Here is a 21,825-nt window from a genome sequence, read left to right as displayed (position 1 = left end):
CCACCCCAAGGCTCTTTCCCCTCTGCCTGTCCCTCCACATTTTTCTTTTTAAAACTTAGAATGAAAAAGTAGAGATGGTCTGTGTTATGTAAGAGCATGTTATTATGCAGTCTGCTTTAATTCCACAAAATGCAATACAGGACTCATATTTTCCAGAAGCACTGGGATGTCAAAACAAATTTAGAGATCTCTGAGGATTGCAAATGAACCTTGAAGCAAAGGTCTTTCTTTCAGTTAAGCATTATCATTAAGGATATAAGTTGTGTGAATAATACTGATCAAAAAACATTTAATTCATGCTCTTATTATTTCAGATATTGATTACCAGGATGCCCGTTTTGTTAGGGGGTCCAATAATCTGTTCATTTGATTCCAATCTGTTTAAAATGCAATTGCATGCCTGGATGATAAGAGCCCAACAACTGAAGCATGTCCCACCTTCTCCAGTTTCTCGGTCATCGAATAACAGTTAAAATTCAGATTAACTTAGGCACAACACGATGTGAATTTATGAAAGGTATTCTGCTTTCTTTTTCTCATTATAGTTAAAATATATTATATATTCTTCAACAAAATGGCTTTAAATCTGTTAAATAAGGAATGTAAACATTTATTTTTCTGTCCTAAGTCACTAGACTTCTTCCTTATCACATGAAACCTTTCCTAAATGTAGTTTCAACCTAAAGGCTCAAAAGAATTTCTTAAGTATTTACCCCTTTAGATACTGGCCTGGATGAACATTAGTCTGTGACCGTTTGATCAGGGTAAAACTGGACAAGGCTAGCAGATCTAGTTCTCTCTTTGACCACAACTTGCACATGACCATGTTCTCATTTGTAAACGTTTTACTCACAAAGTGCTGAAAATTAGACTCTTCCCACTGTTTCTGGTTTTAAAGTGATATAGGTACAATTTCAGATGATGAGAAATCTGTTTACATAAGCAAATGGGTACTTTTGTGAACCTTCGTGTTTAGGCCCAAAAGTCTTTTCTCTTGGATGACTCCTCGGACCACAAGTAAAACCGACTCATTTACCTTTTGCTTCCAGTGTAGGTTAAAATATTAAAGGCTCTGTGTCTCATTGCCCCTCTAGCCCTGATGACCCCCTGCACTGCTCCAGGATCACTCGATTACCTCAAGGACACAAAAAGGCCTGGAGGAAACAAAGAAGCCAACTGAGTGGCTAAGTAGATTCTTCTTAATCCAAAACACAGAAAGGCAAATCACTTTTTATTTTAATAACCAGTTATGAGACAAAAAAAGACTTCTGAGTTCCAAATCTTTGGTTTAATTAGAGAGATAACTTCCACTAAGTTTATCTATAAAAATAGAGTAAGAAAGAATGTAAGAAGATTTCAGAGTTAGTGTTTCAGCCCCAAAGGAGATCAATATAACAGAATAGATAATGATGGTGAGGTGTCTTTGAGGGAAGTGTTTTGGGAGAGACAGTAGTTTAGCAAATTAATGCTGTGGGTCAGAGAAAGAGGCCTCCCTCCTGAATGTCTCATTGTGGGGCCAAGTCCCAGTTGAGTTTGGAGGAGATATCCAAGCAGAAATTCATATTTCACTTCCTTAGGTGAGGGCTGATGTGACCCAAGTATGGAAGTCAATAGCATATAAGTATTAGCAGAAGGCTCAGGAATGGATGGAACTCCCACCCTATTCCTCCCAAAGTCAGAAAAGAACAGTGCTCCTGAATATCACCTGTATTTTAATCGTATGTAAAGAAAGATAAACTCACAGAGGCCACAACGTAGGAGAGCACCAAGAAGGTACAAGAAAGCTATATTTCAAAGAAGATGGTATTCTACAATGTCAAATGCTGTAGAAAGATTAAGGATTGAGAATCCCCTTCACATTCAGAGCAAGTAGACAGTGGATAACTTTAGCTAGAGGGGCTTTCACAAAGTGACTGGGGTAGAATTTAAATCAGAGTAGTTGAAGAGTGTTTGGAAAGGAAGGACCCAAGAAATGTAGACAATCCCTTTGAGAAGTTTAGCTATAAAAGGAGAGAAAAAGTTAGGGAGATGAAAGAGTATGTAGGGAACATGAAGGTTTGGTTGTGTCTTATTTTTTTAAAGATTGGAGCAGATAGAGCCCCTGTACACTCTGATGAGAAGGATCCAGTAGAGATGAAAAGGTGAAAGTTATAGAAAATAGAGGAAAGTGTGCATAAAGCAACCATCCCATAAAGATGGAGGTGAATGAAATGCCGAACACAGGTAGAGAAATCAGGGGAGAGAAAAACTCTTCTATTTTAACCTGTGGAAAGGTGGAAGGAATGTACACAAATGGACAATTTAAAAATATGTACATATTGGGGCACCTGGGTGGCTTAGTCGGTTAAGCGTCCGACTTTCGCTTAGGTCATGATCTCACGGTTCGTGGGTTCGAGCCCCATGTCGGGCTCTGTGCTGACTGCCGGCTCAGAGCCTGGAGCCTATTTCAGAGTCTGTGTCTCCCTCTCTCTCTGCCCCTCCCCTGCTCACGCTCTCTCTCTCTCTCCTAGAAATAAATAAAAATATTTTTTAAAAATATACATATTAAATCACCAATATTTGCAATGCCTTCCTCTCACTCAGAAAAGGGATGATTGGCTTGCTGAACTATCTACGACTTGTGCTGACTGAGGTAAGGGGTGGGAGGAAAATGACAGACATCATGGTGGACTAGTTTGTTCTACCTGCGAAGGAACGAGATCAGACAGACAGGAATAAGATGAGGTGAATTCATGTGGGGGCAGGGGAGGAGGCAGAGGAGGAAGACAGAAAAAGAAGATACATATCTTCTTCAACTTATGATGGGGTTACATCCTAATAAACTCATTGGAAGTTGAAAATATCGTAAGTTGAAAATGCATTTAATACCTCTAACCTACGGAGATCATAGTTTAGTTTAGCCTACCTTAAATGTGCTCAGAGCACTTCTATTAGCTTACAGTTGGGCAAAGTCATCTAATACAAAGCCTGTTTTATAATAAAGTGTTGAATATCTCATATAACTTATTGTCTACTGTACTAAAAGTGAAACACAGAATGATTTTAAGTGTACTGATTATTTACCCCTATGATCAGATGGCAAATGGGAGCCCAGGAAGAGAATATGGTACTGAATATCCCTAGCCTGGGAAACAATCAAAAGTTAAAATTCAAAGTTTGGTTTCTACTGAATGCATACTGCTTTCACATGATTGTAAAATCACAAAATAATTAGGTCAAACCACTCTAAGTCAGGGACCATCTGTAAATTGATGGCTGCCATGAGGAGCCAGACTTTGGGGACAAAGATCTATAAAAACAATTTTTAGGAAATCCAGCTATGTGTTCTGGGATTAGTTTCCCAGCTTGCTCATGGTTGACTCTTTCAGAAACTTTCAGTAAAGACTTTCATTGTCTTCCAAGACTTCTTGGGTGTCAGATTTGACTTTCACCATGTTGAGCTGTACTCAAGGCAATTGGTTTAATTTGGGTTATGCAGATAATAGATTTGCAGGCATGAAGGTGGCAAGAAGTTGAAATCCTGCATGCCAAGAGGTGAGGCTATCTACTGACATGACTTGGTCAAATATTGGAGAAAAGTTGAAAAGTCTTCACATAGGTGTTGGGGAGAGAATGTTGGGAATATATTAGAAAACTATATAAGGATTGCTGAGCTATACTGAGAGGTCCAACTGAGATTGGAGGTCATAAATTTATCACAGCATCAATCTGGAAAGTAGTATGATCTCCTCAAGCAATGCTTAGCCATCTGGTTGGAGGCCGGAGAAAGCACACAACTGCATTGATTAAAGGTGGGTATTTATTTGGCCTGGTAGGTGTCAAGAGCTGGCATATATCTGTTTTATTCATTTCTAAGTACCTAATACTACAATGGCTGACAAACAGGAATTATCTGACACATCTTTATTGAATAGATGAATGAGAGAACTGAAAATATATATTGGTAAGAGGATGGTTGAAATGATAGGCCATAGTATCCACACTGAATAGGAAGGCAGAGACAACAAGAGGGGGCTAAATGGGGAAACTTAAGGGGACCAAAGGTTCCCATTCCCAGGTCTACCAGTCATAGGAGTGGCCTCACGTGCTCAAGAAACAACTTCTCTGAGTCCTAAGCACCCCCTAGTGGCTGATCCAGCAAGCTATTAGGCCCAGTGGTCTCCCTTATTTCTTACTCCTTAAGGGCCAACATGCACATTCTTACATACTTCCCTTTTCAATGCCAGAACTCCCTCAACTTCCCTTCATGCAATATCTTTCTCATTCATTCTTCAAACATGCTCTTTCTCCTCTTTCTTTAACTTTTGTCCCAGTTACCTTCAGTATCCCTCTTTCTTTCTTTGCCTTTTAATCTCATTCACATTCTCTTTCCTTTTTCAATATGTGAAAACAATCCTGGTCATGGCAGGTATTATTAAAGGTAAAGTTCATGAAATGAGGACAAGGAAATCCCTACATTTCAAAATTAAAGAAATCAAAGTCTTTTAAAGTCAGCGAAAGTGGAAATCAATTTTAAAATAGCTACATCCCATACCATCTTCTAATTAAGATGCACTTCTCCAAGTACTGGCATTCAAAACATTTTCCATTCTTATGGTACTGCTTGTGTTTTAATTATTAAAAGGAGAGTCTTTTTCCTATTAATTTTTTATTGCAAATGTACATGATTTCTACTGTAGGATGAGTTGTGTAGACTTTGGCAAAGTAACCCAAGGATGTTTACAACATTGTTCTGATAAAGGATCTGCAAATGAGCATTTGACCACAACCTATTTGCCAGTTGGTGGTTTGGCACAGTTTTGATTCCTGCTTGAATTTCCTGAAAAATCACAATAAATTATTTAAGGAATAACAGTTGTCAAACTTTCTGACAAGTCATAATGAATGGTTAAGTTCTGAAAGGTCAACCAGCTATCTTTTGGCTTCCATCTCCTCTTCAAAACCAAGCTATTTTGAGAATTTCCATTCCTCATGCTGTTTTTCTTCCAAATCCTGACACTATTTGTATCCTTTCAGTGGCATTTTTTTCAACTCGGGAAAACTTAAATAAGTTCCAAGATTGCAGAAGAGCCTTATTATTTGATGATTATGGGTCTTGTCTGGGAAAAACTCCAAACATAGATTTGCCATTTTAAGCAATCCCTTTGAATTCTCACTCTATTGTCAGCAATAGTCCTATATTATTGGTTTATTATTGATTTTTTTCCTTTCCTTTTACATAAGTTAACTAGGCACTCCAATGTCCTCTTCTCTCTTCTTATGTTTTCTTGGTTTATAAGTCCCTGAAGAACTGTATTGTTTCAGCTTTTTGGGGTTTGAAGAACAAACCACACACACACACACACACACACACACACACACACACTGACCTTGCCATTATCACAAACCCATACTCTTGCCCCTCAGCCCTCATGGTTTTTCCTTCTTTATAATCTTATTCTTCACTTCAATATAATCAGCTGCCACATTCTGTCAACTTTCCCTTTAAAATGTATTTCAGATTCATCCTTTTCTCTGCATTTCCACTGGCACCATCCTGGCACAGGTCATATTCTTATGAAAGGTTCTGTTCCAGACTCTGAGCCAGCTTTCCTGCTACCCTCCTCACTCCCTCCTCTACAGCCAGCACACAGTCTGTATGGTGACTTTTCCTGCTTATCCTCTTTGAAGGAGGAAGGCACTGCCTCTGTACTAGGCACCTCTCCTTCTCACAGTCCTGCAGGATGAGTGTTACTTTCTTCATTTCATACATGAGAAAACAGACTCTCCCAGGGGTAAAGTATTTTGTCCCAAATCACCTAACTTGTAAGAGGTCAAGTCACAAGCTCTCAAATCTGAAGAGAGGAGAGTTATCTTTGTTGGAAGAGGAAAATAAAGGCTTTGCATAGCAAAGATTTGATATTTAATCTCTCCAAAGTCAAGAAAATAGACAGACTTGTAATTTATTACCATAACAATACAATGATTTTCAAGAATGGGATTTATACAGCAGAAGTATATATCTACGTGCCTGATCTCAAAAAGTTGATTATCTGCTTTGTTAGAGTATGTGTCTAGAACATGCTGGATAATTAGTACATGCTAAATAAACACTTGCTCAAGCCAGGACCGAGAAATGGAAGGAAAGTCCTTGCTACACTTATTTTGGCTTGCCACAAATTGCATTTAGTCACTGGCTGCCTCTTAATAGAAAATGCTCTCTACGACACTTCCTCTTGACCCAGTCCCAAGGAATATCAGAACAATACAATGTTAGGAAAAAAGGCGTTGAGATTACTGGGCTGCCTTCCAACCCACGGGCCTATTTATTTTTCCTAACTGCAAGATAATTATTGCTGGATATTATTATGGGATTTTTCCATATGTCCTTTAGTTAGGACAGTGATGACCCAATACGGCCTTTTAATACGGTTCTCTGGTCTTCTGCCAACTTACCTCATTCTACCACTTTGCCTTTCATTTATATTTTTATGACTATTCAAACTTCCCATTCCCTAATCAATACCTCAGTTGGCCACTGCTACTGTTGACTACATACCTTGACAAAGACTCGTTGGAAAGGGTCTTTTTTGCTTGCAGCAGGCTCATTTGAAATGAGCTCTTGCTATGTTCATCATTTTGGCAAACAAGGACAAGTTCAAGGAAATTGGAGGCCAAACTTGACAGAGCACTGGGTGCAGCTGCTGGCCCAGCTGTGCAATGATTCTCAACTGGTCCATTACCTCCAAAACTCAACTATTCAGCACAGCCTTCCCTAGTCCAGCACTCCTGTTGGTCTAATATATTTGGCAACAGCCATTATTTCAGAAATGAATGCTCATGTGTATTTATAGCAAATCGCATGCCTGCTCTATCAACAATTAAAGCGATTAGGATTCAGCAGACATATTCCTCTAATTAGGACAAGATGGAAGACATAATATATAGAATGCTGCAGTCTGGTCAAGGTTTATTCTTTCCTAACAAGACCACCATGCTGCTTTTCATTAGTCATACATCCATTCTCTCTAGGGCCACCCTTCCCCCTACAGAACACTCACTTCCTGTGTCCATCCCATGGAATTTGCAGTCAGGGAATTCTGTTTGCAACTGACACTTCAAGTTTCCCCTTCCTCAGTTCCTCAAACCACACTTTAGGCTCTGTGGACTGTTTTAAAGCTTGTTATAAAATAACATGTGGACAGTACCATGTGGCCACTAATTTCATTCAGTTACGCCCTTCCCCTGGAGCCTCAGAGTATGTTAATACGCTCACACTTTTGTAGTCTTCCTTCTGAACAAAAGCCTGAACTCAGTGTCTGGGCCATAAATTCCATCTTGCTTCACTTTTACCCATGCATTATTTAAGCCATCTTCTCGGGGAGCCGGCATGAGAATTTCCCTCAGAGTAACAATCAGCAGGCGCTTTACGCGCTGTTCTAACGGGAAATGTAGGATATCTGAGAGAGTTCCACCCATTTGCAGTCTTGATAATGAAATATGATAATCTAATTTGGTAAAAATGAACTGTGAAATCAGAGATTTGAGGCAAAAACTTTAAAGATGCAATTCAGACGAGCAATCAATGCTTATTCAGCTTCTGTACCATCTCAGCTTTCTCCCTGTGCAGATGCTTAAGTGATGCTAAATTAAATAATTGACAAATTTTTAAAACTGTTGGAAATTGCCATCTGTACTTAATTTTGGAATATAAAAAGGTCCATAGAAAACACCCTTTATGATTATTTTGTCTAATAACAGCTATGAAACAATACAAACATCCCAGTCATGAAATATAATGCGTTCCGAGCAGTCTGGCTTACATATTCAAACACAGTTTTTCAAAACAAAACACCACAGGAGGAACGAAATGCTGGGTTACCATTGCATTTTTTTAAGTGAATGGCAAAAGAACTGAGTTTCTAGTTTAAAATCCACCTCTGTAACCCTCGCCTCCCCACCAAACAAAAAACAAACAAAACAAACCTCTCAAAACTCACCCACAGGCTTCTATAGACAGTAAGGATAACCATCACTTTCTCACATTTCTCTCCTGGATAAAACACTGGGCTAAACTGTCTTCTGTGAAGAACTTTATTAGGTTGATATTACATCCATACAAAATAAAGTCTACGACTGTAAATAAGCATGCTTGAAGCTTCCATGAAAACACAGAAAGAGAAACAACCTCTCTGCATGGGAACACACTGGTAAATAACGTGGATAAAACAAGCTGAAACTTACACCAGACACTTCTCCCAGGTCCAGCACGGCAGTAGCCCTAAGGGTACATTCTAGTTTTTTTTAATCCATGTTCTGCTCTTCTCACTGATGGGACTACTCAGGCACATGGTCAAGTTGCAATCAGCTTCTCCCTCAGTGATGTACGAGAGCTGGGCTGATTTATCTTGTCTTTCTGCAGCATATTAGCACTAATGTTTCTGCGTATGCATCCTACCTTTCTTTAGCCGTAGCCCCGGCTTTATCATTGGCAATCTAAATTAAAGAGCCAGTGAACAGAGCAGGGTTGTTGTCCCCCACCCCTCCCTGTTTTCCATGAAACAATTGCCAGGCAGTCATTCCCGGACAAGGATTCCACTGTTTATTCTATTGAGCCTCCCCTTCAATATCCCATTGAGACTGGAAGTCAGTCGCAAAAGGATAGGTCCAGCGAGACTGTCTTAGTTCAAAGGTCTATTTATGATTTATCCTTTAAAATGGTACGAGTGACCTCAGGAAGTACGAGGGAGAGCTGTCATTTGCCAGATTTTTTCAGCCCAGAATACAGAATTGACACTGTTTACAAAAACAGGGAAATTTGATACCCCACTTATTGCCCACTGTTAGGGCACCTTCTGCTGACTTTTTTCCCTGAGAAATCTCCTTTTTCTACCCATGTCTGTTTTACATATGCATAATTTAATGTTAATTTTAACGAGGGATACAAGTGCTATAATTTAGCAAGTTACATACAAGAAGCACAAAATCATACAAAAATTGGGGGGAATCAATCAAACAAGTTATTATTAACCTTGTTGTAACCTATCAATAAATATTGTCTGAAACAGGAGCCGAAGACTGTACTTAATTCAGGAGCTATTAATTCCTTTCTTCAAGGCACATTTAGAATTTTCTCAATTTCCACAAATGTTTGGGAAGAAAAAACATGTCAGAGTACATTTTTATCTCTCGAAAATTTTGCTCTCTTAGCAGCATCTCAATGCTTTTAACTCAGATTTCCAATGATTACTGAAATATTAGGTTTTCTCATTTCAAGCAACATAACTTTTTAATAGCTGTTAAGCAACAGAATTTGGTGGATAATAAAGTATAACAAGTTTCATCTTTGTTTTTGTGTATTTTTGTTAAGAGAAAAAATAATTGTTTTCATAATTATACTACATTTTAATTTTGCTTTTTAAAATTAATAAATTATTACATATATTTTCCATAAAGGCATAAAATATAGACTTGCCATTTTTAGTAGCTTTTTGATATTCAATTCTCTAATTCCTTGATAATATTTCATTGTAAAAACAAAGTCTCTTTTCAGAAATGCAAAATACTCACATTCTAGGCCCCTGACTCCTTCTACCCCCCAAAAAAAGTCAATCTCAAACTCTGTGCTTCTCGATATTCATCAAAATTGCAGTTGTGAGAAATAACACTTTGGGGCTCTGCTTGAAGACTATCTGGGGTATCAGTTCCTCTAGATTATATCTCTGGGTTAAAATTTAATCATTTATATTAATTTCTACACTCTAGAACTGGGTTATACTAAAGTGCTCCACACACATCCAGAGTAATTATTTTAAAAATTTTAATCTGGGCTTGTCACTCAACTGCTTAAAACTCTGCATTGCTTCCCGTTACTTTTAGGATGAAAGCCAAAATCTTTATTATGACCTTCAAGGACTCAGTTTTATTAAACTCAGAAGATAAGCCCACCTTCCCAGAACTGAGTGGCTGGAATTCAGAACCATCAATCAATCAAGTATTGAAATTCTGCTATGTATTGACCAGTCAGCTTGAGTGTGGTATCCGAGCATTGGTGTGGGTTGCTGAGAGAATTCCAAAAGCAAAAACATAGGCCCTTTCCTTTATTTTGAAAGTAACATACATGAATGAGATTTCACTACAAATCAGCTTACAAACTATGATGAAATCAACATGAAGCAAGCCAGACTCTAAAAGCAAATTGAAGATAAAATCAAGGGTTAGAGGGATAAGATGAAATGAATCATTTAATGAATGTTAACTGAAACTACTTAGGCCGAGGAGAAAAAGGGAAACAATCAAGAAGGAACAGTACTGCTCAAGTTTGATCCTATTGTGTTTTTGTTTTGTTTTGTTTTGTTGTTTATTCATTTATTTTGAGAGAGACAAAGACACAGTGATGGGAAAGGAGCAGAGAGAGGGAGAGAGAGAATCCAAGTAGTGCAGAGCTTGAACCCATGAAACCATGAGATCATGACCTGAGCCAAAACCAAGAGTCAGAAGCTTAACTGACTGAGCCGCCCCAAGTTTGGTCCTATTGTTATGTTTCCAAGGTCTATGGTTTGCATCAGCCAAATCTATCTTAAACTTACCTTCTCAACAGTCAATTATACTATAATTGTAGTTCCGAGTTTTGTCAATTAATAATTTCTATACATTCATTATATTACTGTTGATATTACTTTCCTTCAAAAGTTCTCTTTATTTTAATCATTAAAAGAACCACATGATAAACTTCACCAGTTTCCAAGTAAGGTGGCCCAAGGAGTACATCACAGGGTCCTTAAAATATGAGATTTCTCATAACTAAAGATCTACTTTGCAGTTAATCAAGAACAACATAATCCTTTAATACAACTGGTGTGTAAACTTGTACATGAAATAATGTACACACCCAAAGACATGAGAAGTATCCACTGAGTAATGAGATCTTGAGAATGGTCCAATGCAGAAGGACTTAACACCAGAAGGTACCATGAGTCCAAGAGTATTTCCTATACTTCCTGCTATTGTCCTGAAAATTGATATAATTAAAGTCTACCCTGGGATGAAATCTTAACACTCTAGAACCAATCTACTTGTGTTCAAATCACAGCCTTGCCACTTACCAACTGTATGACCTTGGGTAATGTACTTAAGCTTAATGCAGTATAAGTATCTTTCAAATTCATCTATAAAGGGGAATAATAGACTTCTGCTTTTGGTCATAAAAATAACGCATATCAGACCAACCTTTTCACAGACAACCATCATAAACTCATCATAAACTAATATTAAAATATTAAAAAACAGGAGCCCCTGAGTGGCTCAGTTGGCTAAGCAGCCAACTCTTGATTTCAGCTCCGGTCATGGTCTCACAGTTTGCAAGATTAAGCCTTATGTTGGGTGGTGTGCTGACAGAGGAGAGCCTGCTTGGGATTCTCTCTCTCCTTTCTCTGCACCTCCTCCCCTCATATAAATAAATAAACTTTCTCTCAAAATAAATAAATGTACTTTAAAAAAATATTTAAAATACAGCTATCTGAAGGCACTGGAGAGTGACCAAGAGCAGGCAGGAGTGAAAGTGGAGGATAACACTAGGAAAAATGGCTCTTGATAAATTACTCATGTTTTATAACTTTCTATCTAATGGGAGACCTATTCAGTTCCACATGGTAGCTAGATCTCTGACATCTTGTAGCTGAGAAATCAGAGGTAACAGAAGCCATAAAATATGGGAGGAAACCCCAGAAAGAAGATAACCACAGAGGACAGGCCTCAAATTCAGTACATAAAACCTAAGCAAATCTCTGACTACTCCCAATACTATATATGTACGGAGCAGACTTCAAGTAGGCCAGCAAAGACGACAAATACTAAACAGATTTCTGCTGTTGTCCATCACTGGGTAGACAAACTTGGAATCTGACTTCCATTAAATTAACTGCCTGCTAAAACAGAAAATCAATACTCTTTAAAGGCATATGACAGAATTTAGAATCTCTATGTCACCCACAATATTCAAGGTACATTCCAAAATTACTAGATATGATGGGGGCGCCTGGGTAGCTCAGTCAGTTGGGCGGCCGACTTTGGCCGACTTCTGCCCAGGTCACGGTTCGTGGATTCGAACCCTGCATCGGGCTCTGTGCTAACAGCTAGCTCAGAGCCTGGGACCTGTTTCAGATTCTGTATCTCCCTCTCTCTCTGACCCTCCTCTGCTCAGGCTCGCTCTCTCTCTCAGAAATAAATAAAACATTAAAATTTTTTTAAAAAACAAAATTACTAGATATACAAAAAAACCCCCCAGGAAAACTCATCCTCAAAAGAAAAGATGATCCACAAAGACATACTCTAAGATTATGCAGACATTGGAATTAGCAGACGAGGGTTTTTAAAGCAGTTACTATAACTATGCTAAAGGATATAAAAGAAATTTCAGCAGAGAAGGAGAAAATATAAAAAGAACCAATTGGAAAATCTAAAACCAAACAAAAAAATTTAAAAGAAAAGTTACTGGATGACCTAACAACAGATTAGAGAAAAAATAATAAAAAGTTATCAGTGAACTTGAAGATAGAACAATATAAATTATCCAATTTGAGAAAGAGAGAAAAGAACTTTAAGAATAAACAAAGCCTCAGGGTCCAGGTGGATATAACAGCATGTCTAACACATGTATAAGTGAAATCCCAGAAGGATGGGTGAAGAAAGAATGATTAAGAAAAACATTTTGAAAAAATAATAATTTAAATTTGCTAAAATTTGGTAAAAATAAAGATATAAATTTACAAATTCAAAACTCTCTGCAAACTACAAACAGGATAAATAAAAACAGAAAAAAAAATAATAAACCCATGCCAGGGCACATATTAGAAGTGCTAAAATTCAAAGATAAAGAGAAAATCTTGAAAGCAACCAGGGGGAAATGGCATATTACATACAAGATAAAACTATACTAATTTTTCATCAAACATAATGTAGGTTCAGAGATAAAAGAATGACATCTTTATAGTGCCAACAGGAGCAACAACAGTGAAGCCAGAATTCTATATCTGGCAAAAATATACTTAGACAATGAAGGCTAAATGAAGACGTTTTCAGAAAGACAAAACCTCAAAGACTTAATCGCCAGCAGATTTGCACTACTTGAAATATTGAAAGTTCTACAGGATAAAAATAAATTCTACAAAGGGTTATTTGGATCTACAGAAAGAGAAAGGAATGAAGACCACTGAAAATGATAAATGGTAAATATGTGAGGAAGTATAAAACACACACACAAACACACACATGCCTTTGAAATTCTTTAAAAGACATAAAACTATTTTTTTTAATTGTAACACTACATTGTGGGGCTTATAAACATGCTGACAATAGCACAAAAGACAGAGGAGCCAATAAATGAAACTATGCTGTTGCAATGTTCCAGTGCTTGACATGAAGCAGTACAATATTACCTCTAAGTAGAATGTGAAAAGCTAAAAATGTATATGGTAATCTCTAGAGCAACCACTAAAAATTAATGCAAAGAGATACAATTAAAAAGCCAATAGAAAAACTAAAATGGAATTTGGGGCAGCCATAAAGGTGCTTGCCTCGCTTGGATCTTCCTTCTAGAAGAAACTTGCCAGTCAGCTGTGAGGACTGTTGTTAGCTGACAGCATATAATGGCAGCACCTTACGGATCCACTGTGAGTGAATCAAAGCTACATTCTTTGCAGTTAGCCAATGACTGAACATGACAGGGATAGGAGCACTTGGCCGATTCTGCCCAGTGCTATACTCATCCATATACTCAACTTTGATCAAAATCCTGCATCAGACTGCCAACGACTTTCTCAAAATCTCAGTGCAGTTTGAGGCTCTTTCTACCCTATGCTCCTTTCTTGCTCCCTCCTTTCACAAATGTCAGATACCTGCTCTCTCTCTCCTCTTTACCTTTTGATGGCATTGCACCCTGTAAATCTCTTGCACTTATAACTTCATCTTGGCACCTGCTGCCTGAAAAACCAAACTAATGCAGAATTCCAAAAGATATTAAGTTAGCCCAAAATAAGGCAGGAAAGGAACAGAGAGGAACAAAAAAGTAGATGGGACAAAGAGAAAACAAAGAGCCAGCTGGTAAACCTAAATCCTATCATATAAATAATTATATTAAATTATATATATTTAATTATATATATATAATTAAATAATTATATATAAAAAATATATATAAACAGACTAAACACTCCAATTAAAAATGGAAATTGCTAGAATGTGTAAAAGATTAAAACTCATATATATGTTCTCCATAACCTTTAAATACATGGAACAGATAGTCTGAAAATAAAAACATGGAAAAGAGAAAGCATAAGAAAGTTGGAGTGACTATATTAATATAATATAAACTAGATTTCAAGGTGAAGAGTATTACCAGATATAAAGAGAGACAATTCATAATGATAAAAGGCACCTGAAAGAAAAAAAATAAGTGTATATGTGCCTAAAAATAGAATATTTTGAAACAAAACTGACAGAATTTGTGAATAAACAGACAAATCCAAAATCCTAGTTGGAGATTTTAAGACTGTTTTCTTGTACAACAAGACAAAAACAAAGAAACCAGTGAGAACACGGAAGACTTCATAATATCACTATCAACTACACTAACCTAATTGACATTTACAGAACACTGCACCCAACCACTGCAGAATACACATTTTTTTTCAAGTGTACATGGTACATTCACCAAGATAGACACTTTGGTGTGCTATAAACAAGTCTCAATAAATTTCATATGAATGAAATTCTACCAAATATGTTTTCTGGCTATAATTCAATTAAACTACAAATAGTAACAATAAGATATCTAGAAAATCCCAAATAATTAGAAATTGATAACACACTTCAAAGAAGAAATCAGGGGCACCTGGGTGTCTCAGTCGGTTAAGCGTCCAACTTCAGATCAGGTCATGATCTCATGGTTTATATATTTGAGTGTCATGTCAGGCTCTGTGCTGACAGCTTGGAGCCTGGAGCCTGCTTCTGATTCTGTGTTTCCATCTTTCTGCCCCTCCCCTGCTCACATTCTGTCTCTGTCTCAAAAATAAACATTAAAAAAAATTTTTTTGAAAAAGAAAATAAAGAAGAAATCACAGAGAAGATATTTTAAAGTCAATAATAATGAAAATGTAGTATATCAAAATTTGTGTGCCATGGTTAAGTAATTAGAGGGAGATTTATAGCTGTAAATGCTTATAGCAGAAAAGGATAAAGTGATAAAGGTAGGGGCACATGGGTGGCTCAGTTAAGCATCCAACTCTTGATTTCAGCTGAGGTCATGATTTCACCATTGTGAGATCCAGCCCCATGTCTAGCTCCACATCAGGCTCCATGCTGGGCATGAATCCTGCTTAAGATTCTTTCTCTCCCTCTCCCTCTGCCCTCTCCTGCTCGCTCGCTCACTCGCTCTCTCTCTCTCTCTCTCACACACACACACACACACACACACACACACACACAGAAAAAAGGAAAAGAAAAGGATGAAGGTATAAAAGCAGTGAAACAAGTTTCCATCTGAGAAGCTAGAAAAAAAAAAAACAAAACCAAAGGAAATAGAAAAAAGAAAATTGTTTTTTAAAGGAGCATAAATCAATGAAACAGAAAACAGAAAATCAATAAAGAAAATCAAGAAAATCAAAAGCTGGTTCATTGCCAAGTCAACAAATTTGACAAATTCCTAGCTAAATTGGTCAAGTAAAACTAAAATGAGGGAATACAAACCACCAGTATCAGGAATGAAAAATATGTCTCTACAGACCTGACTATTTTGAGGAATAATAAGTATAATAAACAACTTTGTGTCGGTGAACTTGGAAACTTAGATAAAATGGACAAATTTCTCTAAAAATAGAATTTACCAAAAGGAACACAAGATGAAATTAAAAGTCTTAATAGCTCAATCCTTATTAAAGTAATTGAAAACACTAACAATATCCTTCCCATAAAGAAAACTCCAGCACAAATGGTTTCATATTCAAGGAAAAGAGAATGTTAATCTTACCCAAACTTTTTTGAGAAAACTGAGCAGGATGGAACCCTCCCCAACTCTGTATGAGACCAGCATAATCCTGATACCAAATCTGACAAAGATACTATAAGAAAAGAAAATTACAGCTCAGGGTCTACAAATATAGACACAAAAATTCTTAGCAAATAAAATTGAGTAATATATAAAGATAATCACCCTGTTTTACATCACGACCAAGCAGGGTTTATCTCGGGAATGTAACACAGTTTTAACATTTAAAAATCAATTATTATAATTAACAGTATTATAAATAACAGTATTATAAATAACAGAATTACAAAATTCAATACCAATTCATGATCAAAATTCTCAGCAAACTAATAACAGAAGGGGGATTTCCTCAACCTGCAATTATCTTATTTAGTGGTGACATATTGAATGCTTTTCCCCAAGATCGAGAACAAGGAAGGGATGTCCACTCTCACCAATTCTATTCACCCTGTGCTGAAAGTCCTCAACAGTACAAGGCAGGAAAGATAAATAAAAGGCAAAAGGTTAAAAGAAAGAAATAAGACACCTGGGGCACCTGAGTGGCTCAGTCAGTTGATCGTCCGACTTCAGCTCAGGTCATGATCTCACGGTTCGTGGGTTTGAGCCCCGCGTCAGGCTCTGTGCTGACAGCTAGCTCAGAGCCTGGAGCCTGTTTCGGATTCTGTGTGTGTCTCTCTCTCTGACCCTCCCCTGCTCCTGCTATCTCTCTCTCAGAAATAAAAATAAAGACATTTAAAAAATTTTTTTGAAAAGAAATAAGACAACCATTTTTGGCAGATAACATAATCGTTTAGTTCGAAAAACCACAAGGAAATGAAAATGGGATAACGGTACCTACCTCATATAGTTGTTAAAAGAATCAAATGAGTTTAAATCTGAAATGTGTTTAGAACTTTGCCTGACACACAGTAAGCACTATATAAGCATTAAGCAAAATTTAAAACTACATGTATCTAAATATAAAATCTGGAAGGGTTACATATTAGCTTACCGACAATGAGTACTTATTCATCAGAACAGCTAATAGAGAGCTACTTCAAGGAATAAAATTATCCTCATTCTGGGGCCCAGATTATGAAAAAGTTCAGGGCAAGGAACACCAGAATGGCTAATTCTCACTAACATTCCAAAAACAGAAAAATGAAGTGTTTTATAGTTTGACACTGTCTATAGTGTTACTGCTTTTATGTATGATTTATTATGTCTAGATAGTTATATAAACAAGCCCAGTTGTTTTTAATGAATACATATCTTGCTGTGATCTGTAAGTACTCTCACAGCGACATTTAAGAAAAAAAAGTACTTGGCATAACTGTATTTACAGTGTAATTCAATTTTTTAAGGCAAAAAGATGTGCATATATGATAATTGCATTGATATACATTTCCTATGCACACATACGAAAATATCTGAAATATCCAAATAAAAGTGTTGCTAGCAGATAGCTCTAGATAGTATGAGTAGAAAGGACTTTCATTTTTGGGGTGCCTGTATGGCCCTGTCAGTTAGGTGTCCAACTTTTTATATCAGCTCAGGCTGATCTCACAGTTTATCTGATAGAGCCCTACATTGGGCTCTGTTGACATCATGGAGCCTGCTTAGGATTTTATCTCTCTCACTCTCTCCCAAAATAAAATAAACATTAAAAAATACTTTTCGATTAAAAAAGTGACTTTCATTTTTTATGTAATCTTTTGCATACAGTTTGAATTTTTTAAGAAAAATTTTTAATGTTTATTTACTTTTGAAGGAGAGAAACAGAGTGTGAGTGGGGGAGCAACAGAGAGAGAGGGAGACACGGAATCTGAAGCAGGCTCCAGGCTCTGAGCTGTCAGCACAGAGCCTGACACAGGGCTTGAACCCACGAGTTGTGAGACCATAACCTGAGCCAGTTGGACACTCAGCAGACTGAGCCACCCAGGTGTACCTATAGTTTGAATTTTTAATAATATTTATTGATATTTTTGTAATTAATAAAGTAAAATAAAATCCCTTACTAATGCAAGAAATATATCAAAATTTGTAAGTCACAATGTTTACAGTCTATTTATTTTCTAAGTCAAAGAAGAGAAAAAGAATTCTTCTTTTCTGTTCTTTAAACAAAGGTAGAGTTTTATTTTAGATATCGAGGGCATATTCCAGATATTTGCATCTCTAAGATCCTTCCCAGTGCCCCCACCTCCCTCCACCCCGAAAGAGGAGTGGGGAGAGTTACAAACCAGCTCAGAGGAAAGATTCAGCGTATGGTCACAGGAGGCTCATCAGAACTAAGAGCACGATAAGGCAGTGAGCTCGATGTACCTGTGAGCCGACCTGCTTTTCTCTAATTCCTACCTTCTCACTCTACCTCAACTCCAGGAATTGGCTTCCCCAACTCCCACCCCTGGTTGTGTGGAGACCATGGGGAGGAATATGGATCAGAGACAATCTATTACCACTGGAAGCACATACTTTAATTAAAATAATCTTTTAAAATGTCTAATTCATCTACAGACAATCGCTTTCCAGATAAGGAAATGAGTGCATGGAAGTAACTTGCCCAAGGTCACAGGGTTACTACATCACCACAACAGGATTCTTGAGTGTCAGGATAGCATCCTTTCTGCTACAACAGAGAGAAGGTCTAAACGTGCATGCCCTATTAATGCTGGACCAGGGGCTGTGCCTTCATGAACAAAGAGAGAAGAGAAGGATTCAGGCTCAACCAGGTTCAAAAGGGAGTAGTCTTCCTGCCTTTATCATAGACCTTTAAATTGGAGTGCAAAAATCAAAAACTGGCTCTGGTATTCATTTACTTTCATTACTAGTGTTCCATAGATGCATACACGCTTTCTCTGCAAATAATCCATTAGTATAAAAGAGAGAATGTTTCTTATTTGAGATATGCCTTGGGGCCACATCATTCAGAGATGCTTTTAGTATATAACTAACACTAATGAAGGGCTCTTGTTAGAATGTTTTCCACATTTTCGTTATAGGCAATAGGAAACCTGGAGATACTTAATGCAATGTGTTCTATTATGCTCTATCAATTTTTTTTAAGTGGGAACTATGACTCAGTTCTAAAGTTTAGGAGGCTTGGGACTGACTTAAAACCAATAAATCAGAAACAGGTTCATCAAGTTATCCTGCAAACTTATCCAGAACTATGAAGAACTCCCTCATTCCTCCATCCTAAAAAGAGAAAAGCTCCCAAAGAACAGTCAAAATGGCACTCCCAAAGATCATGAGCTAAAACCCATATTCAAGATAATTGATAAGCAAATAAGAAATCATTCTTGCTTATTTATCATTTTAAGTTCTCTAAACTCCTCTTCTATAGGTGATTATCTATTAACACCAATAAATGGTTATAATACCTTCAGAATAAAATTGTTGCCTTTGTGCAACTTCACATTTTTTCCACTAATAACAGAAAGTCTTTCAACAAATTATTGTAAATTCTTCAAAGGCATTAGATAACATTCTTCAAAGTCTACAAGGACATAGCTTGGGGTTAAGGAGAGGCAAGCATGCATTCATTATAAGACGGTAAAGGAGGGGCGCCTGGGTGGCTCAGTCGGTTGAGCATCCGACTTCAGCTCAGGTCATGATCTCACGGTTCATGGGTTCAAGCCCTGTGTCAGGCTCTGTGCTGACAGCTAGCTCAGAGCATGGAGCCTGTTTCAGATTCTGTGTCTGTCTCTCTCTCTGACCCTCCCCTGCTCATGCTGCCTCTCTCTCTGTCTCTCAGAAATAAATAAAACATTAAAAAAATAAAAAAAAAAAAAGAAGCTAAAGGAGGTTGTGTAAGTGGTAGTCCCCTGCTGGACATGAATGTTATTCAATTCATCATAGTGCCACCCCTCCCAGACACTTTATTACTAATGATTTTCCAATACTGAAGCTTTTTAAAACTTTGATCTTTTGTGAAAACTCAGTAGGATGATGCACACCTTCCAGCTGAACAAACAGACTAGAGCAGAAAGACCATCGCTTCAGCATTTGCCACAGAAAGGAGCCATCTGCCCTGACTTCACCTCACTGTTTCATTAAAGTGGTGTCTTTCAAAATATGCAAATGACAGTAATAATTTGAACAAACAAATGAATTAGGTGAGCCTCTATAGGCAATTTACCCAAGGTAATTAAGAATGCTAAATAAACAAATTATTATTTTAAATGGCAAGAAAGCTTTAATTAAACTTGATTTCTATACTTAAAATGAAATTACTAACTCAACAGAAAGGATCTAGTGTAAATTAAAAGCAAAGTGTCAAGAAAGAAAAAAAAACAAGAATGTACACTCTGACTTTTGATTCACAAGATTAGTACCAGGTTTCACTGCATCTTCGGTGGAGCTTACTCAGAGAGAAGCATCTCTGTATATGAATTTAGAACCGATAAAATGTATTTGAGGTACCTCAAAATGGGCACATTTTAAATGGTAAAGATGCAAAGCAAAAACAGAATCAATCCAAATCCAAGTTAATTTCTCTCCAACTACATCTCAGTCTTTCTCTGCCAATAAGAAATGGAACCCAGCAGGCTACGGCTCATCCAGGGATGAAGAGACCCTGGATGAGGAGGGGTGGACAGACATGGTAACCCACTGTAGACCCTCCACAGGAGTACGATGTCCAATATCCATGAAATACATTTTTATGATGGACCCAACCAGTGACAATAGAAATAAACGAAAATCTCCAGAATTATTCTGAGATGGACAAGGCTAAAACATGGTCTCATTAAACTCCATAAAAAATATGTATTTAGTCCTACAAAATAACATAATCTTAAAAATAATTATTGCCCCCAAAAATAAATAATAATTATTGCCTATTTTTAAAGCTCCAGGTAACCTTAAGTAATCTCTGAGACTAGACATGTCCATGTCTCTTCCCCTTTTAATGTTTTGTCCCAGTAATTTTAATGAGACTCTGATTACAGCCCAGCCACCAGCACTGGCAAGCAGTAAAGCCCTCACAGAACCACCTGTTTTCTTCTCCACATGAAGCACCTTGCCTGGCTTAGCCTCCTGGATCTTCCCTCTTCCACCTTCAGTCCAGTGTCCCACAAGAATACACAGTGTGTGTCCTGTCCCCTTCACTTCTGGCTTTCTGGTCAGGCAGGATGACCCAGGACAGAAGTCAAGGAGGAAGCTAAGAGCATCATGAGCCGGGTGGTGGCAGAATGGAGCAGGGTGGGGCCTGGAGAAGCCATTGTAAGTCACTACCTTTGGCATCTGGGCCTGGTCACCCTGCCATGCAAGACCATTTTCATGCTGTTTCCCTAAACAGTCCGCCTAGAGAGTGACCCTTGAGATACTATTAAAATATCAATGACAGTGATAAGAAGTTGATGTCAAGCCTCTGTTCCAAGAAGCAGAGAGAACATCAAATTATTGTATTTCCTNGGGATGAGCACTGATTGTTATGTGGAAACTAATTTGACAATAAACTATTAAAAAAAATGACAAAAATATCAATAATAAAAAAAAATTATTGTATTTCCTCTTCTGTACTTTGCCTTCACTCTAGAGAGGGAGTCATGCAACCGCTGACTCTAACAAGAGAGGGAACAAGTATGTCTAGAAGTCAAGATCCGAAGAGGTCAGTGTGCCCCTAATTCTTCTATTTGCTCATTCATTCTTTTATTCATTCATCAATGGGAGTCATTCATTCACCATTCATTTATATATTCAAGGCATAATACAAGACCATTCTATCCCCAAGTTCTATCCAGAGGTAGAAGAGACATTAAACAGAATGTGCTGAAAACTCAGGATGAAATGGGAGCATCTCAGAGAAGTATCGAGTATTTCAA

At 37.4% G+C, this 21,825-nt stretch overlaps 1 protein-coding gene across 9 annotated transcripts in view; it reads right to left on the bottom strand.

Annotated features, from left to right (window-relative positions):
* The window catches only part of RAPGEF4 (Rap guanine nucleotide exchange factor 4), a 288,709-nt gene that overhangs the window by 168,411 nt on the left and 98,473 nt on the right, over positions 1–21,825 (bottom strand). Inside the window, exon 1 of one of the 9 annotated variants that reach the window (XM_077751103.1) lies at positions 8,224–8,282. The exons of the other annotated variants lie outside the window; for them this stretch is intronic. The gene's annotated coding sequence lies outside the window, so the exon portion shown is untranslated. Of the gene's footprint in view, positions 1–8,223; positions 8,283–21,825 lie in introns of those variants that run through there. 9 annotated transcript variants of the gene reach the window in all.

Source organism: Crocuta crocuta, unplaced genomic scaffold (genome assembly GCF_008692635.1).
Source record: "Crocuta crocuta isolate KB4526 unplaced genomic scaffold, BGI_CrCroc_1.0 scaffold219, whole genome shotgun sequence".
Classification (NCBI taxonomy): Eukaryota; Metazoa; Chordata; class Mammalia; order Carnivora; family Hyaenidae; genus Crocuta; species Crocuta crocuta.
This window is presented reverse-complemented; position numbering and strand designations above follow the sequence as displayed.